Source organism: Bison bison, unplaced genomic scaffold (genome assembly GCF_000754665.1).
Source record: "Bison bison bison isolate TAMUID 2011002044 unplaced genomic scaffold, Bison_UMD1.0 scf7180017864332, whole genome shotgun sequence".
NCBI classification, from domain to species: Eukaryota; Metazoa; Chordata; class Mammalia; order Artiodactyla; family Bovidae; genus Bison; species Bison bison.
In genome coordinates this window covers 991,761-1,004,498 of record NW_011494904.1, presented here as the reverse complement: position 1 = coordinate 1,004,498, position 12,738 = coordinate 991,761, and positions in this window count along the sequence as shown.

The following is a 12,738-nucleotide window of genomic DNA, read 5'->3' as shown; positions in this document are numbered from 1 at the left end:
CCATTCTGAAGGAGATCAGCCCTGGGATTTCTTTGGAAGGAATGATGCTAAAGCTGAAACTCCAGTACCTCATGCGAAGAGTTGACTCATTGGAAAAGACTCTGATGCTGGGAGGATTTGGGGCAAGAGGAGAAGGGGACGACAGAGGATGAGATGGCTGGGTGGCATCACTGACTCAATGGATGTGAGTCTGAGTGAACTCTGGGAGTTGGTGATGGACAGGGAGGCCTGGGGTGCTGAGATTCATGGAGTTGCAAAGAGTCGGACACGAATGAACGACTGATCTGATCTGATACAAAACATTTCAGAACTTAGAATTAATCTCGACTCAAAATTTCAGTTTTATTTACAGACAACATTATTGAGTATTTGCATATATCCACCTTATGGAGTGCTCACATATCTCACCGCATATTCAATACAGGTGTCATGTTGCTCTTATGTGTGCATCGCTCTCTCTGTTAGTCAGGGTTCTCCAGAGAAACATAATCAATTGGCTGGATATATCTATATCTATCTATGAAAGAGATATATTTTAAGGAACTGGCTTATGCAGTTATGGAGATTAGCAAGTTACAAGTCTGGAGATTAGCTTGCCAGCCTGGAGATCCAGGAAAAAGCTAATGCTGCAGTTCAACTTCAAAGTTCCTCTTGCTTGGTGTAGGTCAGTCTTTTGTTCTATTCACTCCTTCAGCTGACCAGATGAGGCCTAGCCATATCATGGAGGGCAGTCTGCTTTAGTCAAAGTCCACTAATTTAAATGTTAATCTCATCCCAAAGCACTCTCACATAAACACCCAAAATAATGTTCTACCAAATATCTGTGCACCAAGGCCCAGACAATTTGGCATATAAAGTTAACCACTACATTCTCTTTATGTGTGTTTATTTCTCATCTAGGTATTAGAATCCCAGTTAATCAGCTTCCTTCAAAAGCTTTTGGGGAATTCTTTGGCATCCTCTCCCCTTAATTAAGGATCTAGTAATTCTCTAGTAATGATTTTAGAATGCAAAATGTTGCTATCCTACTATTGGTCATTATTCTTATGTGGACCGCTTCACACTCTTTATAGCAAATTACTTTATAGGGATTAAATATTATATATTGGGTCTCATATTCAGATTTTAATTTATGACGTTCATACTATTTAAATATAAATAAGACTTTGATTTTCCATAGCTGTATTCTCAAATACTGTTTGAATTCCCTTTCTATAATGCTATGCTCACATTTACTTATTCATGCCAGACAAGGGTTTGACAGGATGGGCTTCCTCCTAGACCTAAACACCCCAGGGACTCATAGACATTCCACCATGCATCTGGTCAATTAAGCATGTTTCACTTGTGTGTTCTAAGACCATGTTGTATATATCTGAAACTTCTACTAATTCCATAGTCCTTACTTATGGCATTGAATTCATCACTTCTCCCCCTTCCCACCCTTAGGAGCTTACTCCTTAAGCTCTTTTTTTTTTTTTGATATTCATTTCTGAATAGACTACAGTAACTTCTCTTCCTTCCTTCCTTCCATTGTTTATGCATGTTAATAACTGTCCACACCCTGACTTCTTAGCTCTCCAGGTTCATCTATTATTTCCCTATACCAGTACTCAGTTCCAACAGGGACAAGCTTACAATTCCCCAAGTAATCCGCTTGTGCTCTACGTCAAGCCTGTTGTCAAACGTTCTTGCCAGCCACGTCCTCCCTTTCACTCATTTCCCATCCAGGTTCTACCAGATTTCAAGGTTCAGATGCTTCGTGATTTCTGACAGGCATTCTTCTTTAACTGCTCCCATTATTTCAATCTTACTTACAAATTTCTCTGTACAAAATATGGCTTTTTGGTCTTCAGGGTCCTTTTTTTAATTGTTATGTGAAGAAGACAACTCATAACTAGTAATTTATAACCTACCTTTCAGGTTAGAATTTGTAGATACTTTGTACATGTATTGGGGCTTCCCTGGTGGCTCAGAATCTGCCTACAATGCAGGCTACCTGGGTTCGATCCCTGGGTTGGGAAGATCCCCTGGAGAAGGAAATGGCAACCCACTCCAGTATTCTTGCCTGGAGAATTCTGTGGACAGAGGAGCCTGGTGGGTTGCAATCCATGAGGTCACAAAGACAGGACATGACTGAGCATCTAACACTTTCACTGACATGTATATGTTTACAGTTCATATATATCCAGGTGTACAATCTCTCATTTGATTCTAACTATGACCCTACCAGGGAGGCAGGGTGGATATTAATCTTGTTTCAAGATAAGACAGGCTCAGAGTCACTGCCTTAGGTGAGGTGACTGGTAATGACAGAGTTTTGAACACAGGACATTTTACTTTTTTGCCATGCTAACATATACCTCAACATTGTTGTATGGATTACCAAAATGGAATATGTACATGGATGCATTTTTTAATCTGTACAGAATTATGTAATCATATTTTTTGTGTTCTGTATTTATGGACAGGGATCTCATTGAATATTCCCAATATTGATTTTTTTTCAAGAAATCTTATTGTTAGTTTATTGTCTTCTAAATGAACTAGGGTCAAAGCATGGGAACATGTAAATATATGCTCTTTCTCTTCAAGAGTTTATTGTCAAGTTGAAAAATTAGGCAAGTAAGGGCAAATACAACACAAATATTAGTGCTTATGAAAACACTTATTACAGAGGGATGAAAGACAATGATATAATGAGGCAAATGGAAGGTACTTAAATTTCTATAAATTTTCTTGCCCTTCTGAAAGTCTAAAAATTATTGTCAGGAAGGAAGAGAGAAAATAAAGATTAGGGGATGAAGAAAGAAAGGAAAGAAATGTTACTCAAAGCAGAAAAAAACCCCCAATATAATAAATACTTGCCTAGTCTCCACAACTATACTAGGTTTTTGGCATATTTATTTAATAATTATACAATATTATGAAATATTATTATCATTGTGACCACATCTGAAGTTAGAAAAGTTAGAATTTTTCCAGTTATGCAGCTAATGTTGAGTTCATAGTAATAATAATAAACCACATCGTTGTGTTAAGTAGTAGCTACCAGTGTATTGTCTAGCACATTTCTTTAATTAAAAGGAATAAATTCATCCTCCCCTCATCTTTTTTTTTTTTTTTTTAAACACGTGAGCACTCCTAAAATATCAACAAACTCCTGAAGTTCACTTTGGTACAATATGGTCTTAGTTATTTTGAATGAGACAGAAAGATACCTTAGAAATAATAATAATAAAAAAGTCCTGAAAAGCTTTGTTTTGTGATATTACTATTTTAGAACATTTTGAAAACTTCTGCATATTTATCAAAGCCATACTTAGTCTACTTTGAGAGTTCAACCAGCCATTGATAATTGAATAATAAGCCAGATTTTTGCTAATAATACATCTTTGCTCTTCTTAAGTATTCAGCTGCCACAAAAAGCAATCTGCTTCGAGTAGAAAGAATACCACAGATCTGAAATATAAAGATATCCACAGTAGGATTAACTGGGTGGTGATGTTCACCTGCAAAATTACATATTAGGTCTCTGTACCCTGTCAAATATTTAAGTAATAAATCAAGCAAGAGAGCCTTTGTCAGGCTCTTATTTGGAACCAGATGTACCCTAGACTTTTGTCACCATCTGTATATTTAATCTTAGATATGAAAGCATCATATTAATTATAACTGCCCCATTAATTACATCACATTGTTTAGGACATGAGGTGGTGAATATATCTTTCAGTGCAGGTGGTACATTTTTTTAGAACTATAATATTCATGGCAAGCTGGACGATTTATTTATAATTCACCCTGAGTGAAATTCATTTCATCAAGAAAGTATGTAGATACTTCAATCATTAGAGAAATCAGTTCCCTTCATTGTAGTAATTTTTCTTTTTATAATAAAAATTTTTTCTTATGGAAGAAAAACGACTTTGCTGTAATTGGTTTCTACTATACTTTATTCTTTTATGCATACACCTGTCTTCTTATCTGTGTGTCTCTCAGATTTAAGGCTGCAGCATTGACTCTGGTTCATGGTGGTATTTGTGATGCACTATGGATTGAATTGAAATCCTTTGAACTCATTTAGGCTGTGACATTTTATGGCAGATTAATTAAAATGATTCGTGGTTACTTTAGCCTCAGCAGGAAAAGTGAACAGGTTTCTGATATGAAAGTCTCTCTTTGGCTTCTCTTGCTTCCTGCCTGATTACTTTAGAATTCTCTGCATTACCATGTTTACTTTACAAGTTATTTACCATCAATATTTGGGTTGTATACATAGGTAATTTAGTAGTTGTGGGCAGAATCAAGACCCTTGCAATACTAGGTGCTTATAACCCATTATCTGTCCTTGAACCAAGGGACATGAGCTTGGGAATGGAGCACCGCAAACGCGGGATCAGACTGCTGTCAGGATTTGTTCCAGCGATGCTTCAGCTCACTCTGCTGGAAAAGGGAAACATGGAGAATGCCTCATGCCGTGACTCCACATTGCAAAAGCACTGACTCCTAGAAACCATTTCCCTCTAGACAGTTCAAATTCACAAAAGATACTGTGAAGTTCTTTAACTCTCTTATCTCCGGCTGGTAATTCCTTCATATAATATCTAAACAATGGTTATAGTTGAAGCTTAAATGTTCATGAATAATTAGACAGGAGGCAACTGTCACTTCCTATGCTGCTGCTGCTGCTCCAGTACTCTTGCCTGGAAAATCCCATGGACGGAGGAGCCTGGTGGGCTGCAGTCCCTGGGGTCGCTAAGAGTCACGACTGAGCGACTTCACTTTCCCTTTTCACTTTAATGCATTGGAGAAGGAAATGGCAACCCACTCCAGTGTTCTTGCCTGGAGAATCCCAGGGACGGGGGAGCCTGGTGGGCTGCCGTCTGTGGGGTCACACAGAGTCAGACTTGACTGAAGTGACTTAGCAGCAGCAGCAACACAGGAAATGACAATTACCTCCTGTCTAATTATTCATGAACATTTAACCTTCAACTATAATAATTTTTTTTAAACCCAGTAACCAGTAAGTATGTAAGATATGTCTTATAGAACACTGTATTAAGATGAACAGAAAGGTAGCTCTTGGTTACTTCTTTAGCTGATTTTTCAGATGGCTTCTCTTCAAATTTTTGCCCTCTTATTTTTTCCCTTTCTAGATTCCTGTTTTCATTTTATTTTTTTGCTCCTCATTACCCTAATGGAAAACTGAAATTAGACTATGTTCATACTTATTAATAGTTCTAATAAAATGTGTTCTAAGAGCAAAAGGAAAAGATAGAATCACAAAATTCTTAAGAGCTGAATGGAAACTTAGAAAACTTATAGTTCAATTCTCTCATTTGGATAAGAGATTTTAGAAGTAAACGTTAGATAAATACCCTAAAATATTGTGAAAGAGATCAACTTGGCAAAAACTTTCAAGGAGTAAAATGAGATTTGATGTTAGATGGAGTTTTCATTTTAAATATATCTACCAAATATTAAGATTTAAATAGTGAATTTGAAAAGTACTATGGATAATAATATTACATATCTCATTTGTTTCAAACCTGTTTTGGGTAGGTACTACAATAATTACTGTGCCTAATTCACAGATAAATAGCTATAGCTCATGATGCTTATAGCACTCACCTAGTTTTGAAAAATGTTTTGGTCGGTCCTCGACTTCAAGTCTTTGGTTGCAATCCAGAGCTTTTTTCTTTGCACCATGCTGCACTTAGAGAAATTCAAAAGTGAAAAGACTTAGTAATACATATGTTGGAATTATATTTGTTTTATTTTAATTTCATATTATGTTTGTGGTCATTTTTTTTCAAAGTAGAATACCAAAAACTGATATTTATGTTCAGACTTAAAGTAGCCAGTTGGCTTTATTTCCATGCATTCTTTTTTTTTTTAATTCTTATTGGAGTGTAATTGATTTACAATGTTGTGTTAGTTTCAGGTTTACAGCAAAGTGAACCTTTGCTGTAAAAAAAAAATCAGTTTTACATATACATTGATCCCTTCTGATAAATGATACTTTTATCCTATAACACTCTGAGACTTCCGGTTTGGGTCAGTCAATTTAGTATTGTGAACTCCTCAGTTCAATAACTTCTCTCCAGGAGACAAAGTAGAGGCTCTATAAACTGTGGAGAAGCTGATTTTAAATTGTTAAAGCTTATGGTCTACGAGAGTATCAAGTCTCTTTCAGCCCAGGCTCTGTGAGTGACCTCAGGAGGAGAGAGTCCTTTTCTGTAATTGTCTTACAACTGTCTAACCAGTGTGGCCTTTGGTTCTTTCTGGACTGTGGGCCCCCAAAGGCAAGACCTTTCATGAGGTTCATTGGTGGTTCCTTGGGGACCTTGTTGGTTCATTTCTTGGTCTGATGACCCCAGTGATATACAGCCTCCTTCTCCCTTTTTTCCATGAATGGCATGGTCCCTGAAAAACCTTTCTTTTAGGCTCTTTTCACTCCAGCTGTGCCTGGAAAGTTGAGATAGGTCCCAATGACCTAACATGTCATTCTTTTGACCATGTCACATGTATGAGCCCTAAGTGCTAATTTCTGGGCATGTAAGCTATTTCCATATAACGTGTCTCTCAGTTCACTCTTTCTGCTGAATATTACTCAGCCAAATGGAGTACATTTGCCACTGGTCACTTTCAAACAGAAGGCAGGGCTAAGTCTCCAGTTTGGGGATTGCTGCATGGGCATCATTGTGGGAGAAATAAGTTCAGTGTTCTGCCACTGCCAACCTCAGTATGTGGAAAAGGGGAAGAAATAGCTATCTTATGACTTAACTCTTCTCAGGAAGACAGCCCTCCCTTCCTGGCAGGAAGAGTTAATTTTGGAGACTTATTACACTGTGAGATTTTAAGCCCATGAATCAAGCTTCCTTTGAACATGACTATATGGAGTTTAGCATCTTTTATTTTTAACTGTGAGCCATTTCAACAGATATCTTTGGATCGGTTAGTAGCCCCTTGGGGAGCAGAAAGGCATTTCAGCTTGTACTTTATTCATATCATACTGTGTGTTTAGATAGATAAAGGGATAGATAGATATGCATTATAAACACATATAAATTGTATATTATATTCCCAGTTTTGTAATCATGCCTAAATGAAGTGATTATGTTTAAAAGACTGTAAATAACAGTTGGTAACAGGTATTTAAAGTTCAGGTCCAGAGACCAAGAAGAGCTGATCTCTCTTGTAGGTATGTCTTTAAAGCACATAATAATAAAATTGACACCATGGTGGAACTAGATATTACCATACTAAGTGAGAGACTTATAAGTCAGACAGAGGAAGACAAATATATGATATCATTTTTATGTGGAATCTAAAAAAAAAAAAAAGATGCGAGTGAACTTATTTGTGAAACAGCAACAGACCCACAGATGTAGAAAGCACATTTATGGTTACCAAAGAGGAAGGAGGAGGGAGGGATAAATTAGGAGTCTGGGATTAGCAGATGCAAACTACCATATACAAAATGGATGAACCACAAGGACCTATTGTATAGCATGGGGAACTATGTTCAATATCTTGCAATAACCTATAATGAAAAATGATTGAAAAAAGAATATATACATATGACTATATATATGCTTGAATCATTTGGCTGCATACCTGAAACTAACACAATAACTGTAATTTAATTTAAAAAATAAGCAATTAAAACCTCATATATTAAGTTTTTGTTCACTAAAAATGAAGGTTCTAGGGCCCGATCACTATTGGATAAGAAAAAGAAGGAACATACTGGAATCTTCATTTTAAGCAAATATCACACATGGTATTTATGCACATAAACTTTGAGGATCACTGATGTAAGCTATTGGGAATTGATGTTGAATTTTGAATCTGAATGTATCAGGATAAAACACTTTTTATATGCCAAGTTGGTGTGGAAGATGCATTTGGGGAGGGAGAGAGGCTTGCAGACCCCAGGTCAGGGACCTTGCAATGGTTCAGCTGAGATGGTAGATTTACTGGCGTCAGCGTGAAAGGAAATGAAAAGATGAGTACAAGCAACATGAGTTACTGTGGGTTCACAGCACATGGAGAAGCAGTCGGAGCCTTTAAGCTTAGATGATGGGAGCACCGATTCCCCTTTTCCACAGGGAACATAACTGCAGAGGAGGATGGTGGCAGCTGCCGCCTGTGAATCCATGCTGATCTGTGGGTGGTTTCCTACTCCACGCATGTGAGTCATGCTCCGTTTTGGAGGACACGTACCAGGAACAAAACTCAGCTCTCCTCTGCAGGAGGCCTCTCCCTGCCCTACTCAGGATTTTGAAACAGTTGGAGAGGTGGCTAGAGCTGGGAGACCCTAATGCTGCCATGTTTAGGGTAGTGTTGGGCTTAAGCCTCACCTAACTTTTTCCTACTGGGTAATATTTCAAAGCAATTTTCAACTGCTCATAATATAATTAAACTTTTTTTTTGTATTTTGTAATCTTTTTACAAAATTCTGTCATATGGGTCCTTCCGTCTGCTCTTCAAAGCAGAGTTCTGTGCTAGATGGAGTAATCATCCTTCTCTTGATATCCACGAGGGGAATTCCTGCGCTTGCTTTATGCCTTTATGGCATTTACTTTAGTCCCACCCCTGCTCTGCCTGACCTTCCAGGCCCAGTTCAAACGTTGTTTCTTTGAAAGCTCACCCAGTTTCCTCTGTTAGTCTCATTATTTTATTTGAGTTACTCTAAAACTTTGTACACACTGCATTATTACTCATTATTTCATGGCCCTGTAGCTATTTATGACTCCTCTCTTCCTCTCTATTCAGACTGTGGGCCAGGAGAGCATCTCTGGGCCAAGGCTGTGTTTGTTCTTAACTGCGAACAAGGGCGTCAGACTCGAGGAAGTCTCTATAAATTTGTCTCGTCAAGTTCTGGACAAAGAGTCAGTGTGCCCAGTGGGCACCATCGGGTTCCTGCTGTATTCTATTTAATCCCGAAATCAGGGTTGGGGAAGGAAGCCCAGACAGTAAATAAGTCAGTGAAGCTGCACTTGGAGAAGGTAGAAAGACACAACCCAGGATTTCTTGATTCTTCATCCTGGGGGCTTCCCAATTAGCTTAGTCTGTTTTATTTCAGAACAGACATAGCTGTTTCTTGGATGTCACTTAGGATCCCTTTAGATTACCCATTGTATTTTAAAATCTGTCTAATTGTGTTCCATGAAATCTGCTATTCATCAAGAATGTTATGCACAATTTTGATACCCTTTTCCCTTTCATCAGTGTGGGAAATGCAGTGAATGAGCTTTATTAACTCCAGCATCCCACAACGGCCCCCATTGTCATTATCTATGACATTTTATGGGTTTTTTTTCAGGCCTTTTTAGAAGGCATTCAGAACTGAATCAGTTTTATCTACAGTTGAATTTAAAATTCACAGGGACCATTTAAAATGCATTGTGATAGTGCAAATAGGCAACATTTACCTGATTCCCTTCATCCTCTAATTTTGTCACTCTGCTGAAAAGAGCTATTGACTGTGTCAGGCATGATTTGCTCTTTATAAAACCCTGCTTATTGCTCATGATTCCATCATCCTCCAGATTTTGATAAATTTTCTCTCTTTGGGGCTGTTTTATTATTTTACTGTTGATATTAGACTTACCAGGCCATCATTTTTAGGTTCACTTCTCTTGCTTTTCATCAAATGTGTACTTGCTCCTATATACTCTCAGATTACCTTTGTATTAGAGCTGATAGCACAGTGACTGAAATTTCACTAGTTGAGGCTTACACAGTATACTAAGCATGACTATTACAGAAAGGCCTCTTTTAAAATGCAAGCGTCATGGAACGTGTCACTTACCTTGAATCCTTTAGTGACAATTAGTTTTCACCACATTTTATATTGAAGTAACATCTTGAGGACAGGAAAAGCCTGCATGAAGGGGAGACAGAGGAGGGAGGCTGGCAGCGGGGAACCAAGGGCAAACGAAAGGGGGTCTCGCCGGCTTCTTGCCATCTGGAATAAGTGACTCCTGTTTGTCAAGGAACAGATCTTCATTAGGGACAGTCCTTCCTCCTCATCCTGCATAAACAGGCTGAAACTAATGCTAGGGAAAGATTAAATTCAAAATTATAATCTACATTACATTTAGGAAAGAAAAAAAGTACTTAATTCACGGATCAATTTTAGGGCAAATGATACTGGAGAAATACATGTAATTTTAAAATGTTGTCTATTTCCCAGAAAGAATGTGGTTTTCCAGTAATAACAGAAACAGCAAATGTTGACTGAGTACTTACTGTAGGCATATTCTTGTTTCTCTTGGTAAGCTTACGGGGTAGATGCTATAACGTCCACCTTGCACTTAGGAAAATACTGAAGCACAGAGAGGTTATTGGTCCTTTGAAACAAAGCTGGGATCCAGACTCAGGGAGCCCCAGAGAAGAAGCCATGCTGTTCAATGCTACCCTCTGTGCGCACACCAAGGATGACAAGGTCCATCTTCTCTTCCCGGTTTTTATTTTCTGTTACGACCTTGGAGGAATTCAGGCTTCCATCTTGTACATCCATTTGCTTGTGCTATTTTGTTTTGCTTGTTTGTTGTTGTTTATTAAACACAGACTTTCAAACTATAATGTGTAAAATGAAGAGGGAAAAATAGACTCATTGCATAACAGAGGTGATATTTATGAAAGCCTATGGAAGAAATCATAGAAAAAGCTGAGGAATTCCAGAAAAACATCTACTTCTGCTTTGTTGACTATGCTAAGGCTGTTGACTGTGTGGATCACAACAAACTGTAGAAAATTCTTAAAGATCTAGGAATACCAGACTACCTAGCCTGTCTCCTGAGAAACCTGTATGTTGGTCAAGAAGCAACAGTAAGAACTGAACTTGGAACAACGGACTGGTTCTAAATTGGGAAATGAGTACGTCAAGGCTGTATATTATTATCCTGCTTATTTAACTTATATGCAGATTTGTTGTTCAGTCACTCAGCTGTGTCTGACTCTGTGACCCCATGGACTGCAGCATGCCAGGCTTCCATGTCCTTCACTATCTCCCAGAATTTGCTCAAGCTCATGTCCAATGAAATGGCACATAATGAAGAGTAAATCATGCAAAATGCTGGGCTGGATGACTCACAAGCTGGAATAAAGAATCACCAGGAGAAATATTAGCAACTCAGATATGCATATGATATCATTTCAATGGCAGAATGTGAAGAGAAACTAAAGAGCCTATTGATGAGGATGAAAGGAGAGAGTGAAAAACCTGGCTTAAAACTCAACATTCAAAATATCAAGATCATGGCATTCTGTCCCATCACTTCATGGCAAATAGATGGAGGAAAATGGAAACAGTGACAGATTTTATTTTGAGGGCTTCAAAATCACTGCAGATGGTGATTGCAGCCACTAAATTAAAAGATGCTCCTTGAAAGAAAAGGTATGACAAACTTAGACAGCATATTAAAAAGCAGAGACATCACTTTGCTGACAAAAGTCTGTACAGTCAAAGTTATAATTTTTCCAGTAGTCATGTACAGATGTGAGAGTTGGACCATAAAGAAAGCTGAGCACCAAAGGACCGATGCTTTTCAACTGTGGTGTTGGAGAAGACTTGTAAGAGTCCCTTGGACAGCAAGGAGATCAAACCAGTCAATCCTAAAAGAAATCAACTCTGAACATTCATTGGAAGGACTGATGCTGAAGCTGAAGCTCCAATACTTTGGCCACCTGATGCAAAGACCCGACTCATTGGAAAAGACCCTGATGCAGGGAAAGACTGAAGGCAGGAGGGGAAGGGGGTGACAGAGGATGAGATGGTTGGACAACATCACTGACTCAATAGACATGAGCTTATGCAGACTCTGGGAGGTAGTGAAGGGCAGGGAAGCCGGGTATGCTGCAGTTCATGGAGTCACAAAGAGCTGGACACGACTTAGTGACTGAACAACAATGGAAAAAATTGAAAATCCTCTCAATTGAGCAGGCACGTGAGGTGAAAAATGGAGACTTCTGGTAAGCATTACTAATTCAAAATGAACAAAGGCAAATCTTTATGACATTTTATGGATGCAATGTTAATCATGTCTTAATAAAAATAATAAATTCTTATTTAATGCTGGAAATATTTGAATATCATCATGCTGGATACAGAATGACATCTCAAGAAATAAAAAACCAACATAACACTCTATTCAGTCTTAGTTAAGCATAGTGGTATTTGTATTTTTAGTCAGTCCTTCATTCACATATTCACTCATTCATTCATTTGATAAATGCTCATGAGAATTCATTGATATCATTTAGCCACAGGGTATATACCTTTCATATAATAAGAAATAGAGTAGGATAATGTTTCATTTATCTCTGGAAAGAGCTACGGTACATGTGGAACTATAAAGGACTATCAAACCATGTTATGGTCGGTGAACAGTTTGGGCCATTTAAAGAATTTCTTATATTTTGTTATCAATTTAAATGTTTACTTTTCTTGAACATGCTGCTGCTGCTAAGTCGCTTCAGTCTTGTCCGACTCTGTGTGACCCCATAGACGTCAGCCCAACAGGCTCCCCCGTCCCTGGGATTCTCCAGGCAAGAACACTGGAGTGGGTTGCCATTTCCTTCCCCCATGCGTGAAAGTGAAAAGTGAAAGTGAAGTCGCTCATTTGTGTCCGATGCAACGATGCCATGGACTGCAGCCTACCAGGCTCCTCTGTCCATGGGATTTTCCAGGCAAGAGTACTGGAGTGGGTTGCCATTGCCTTCTCC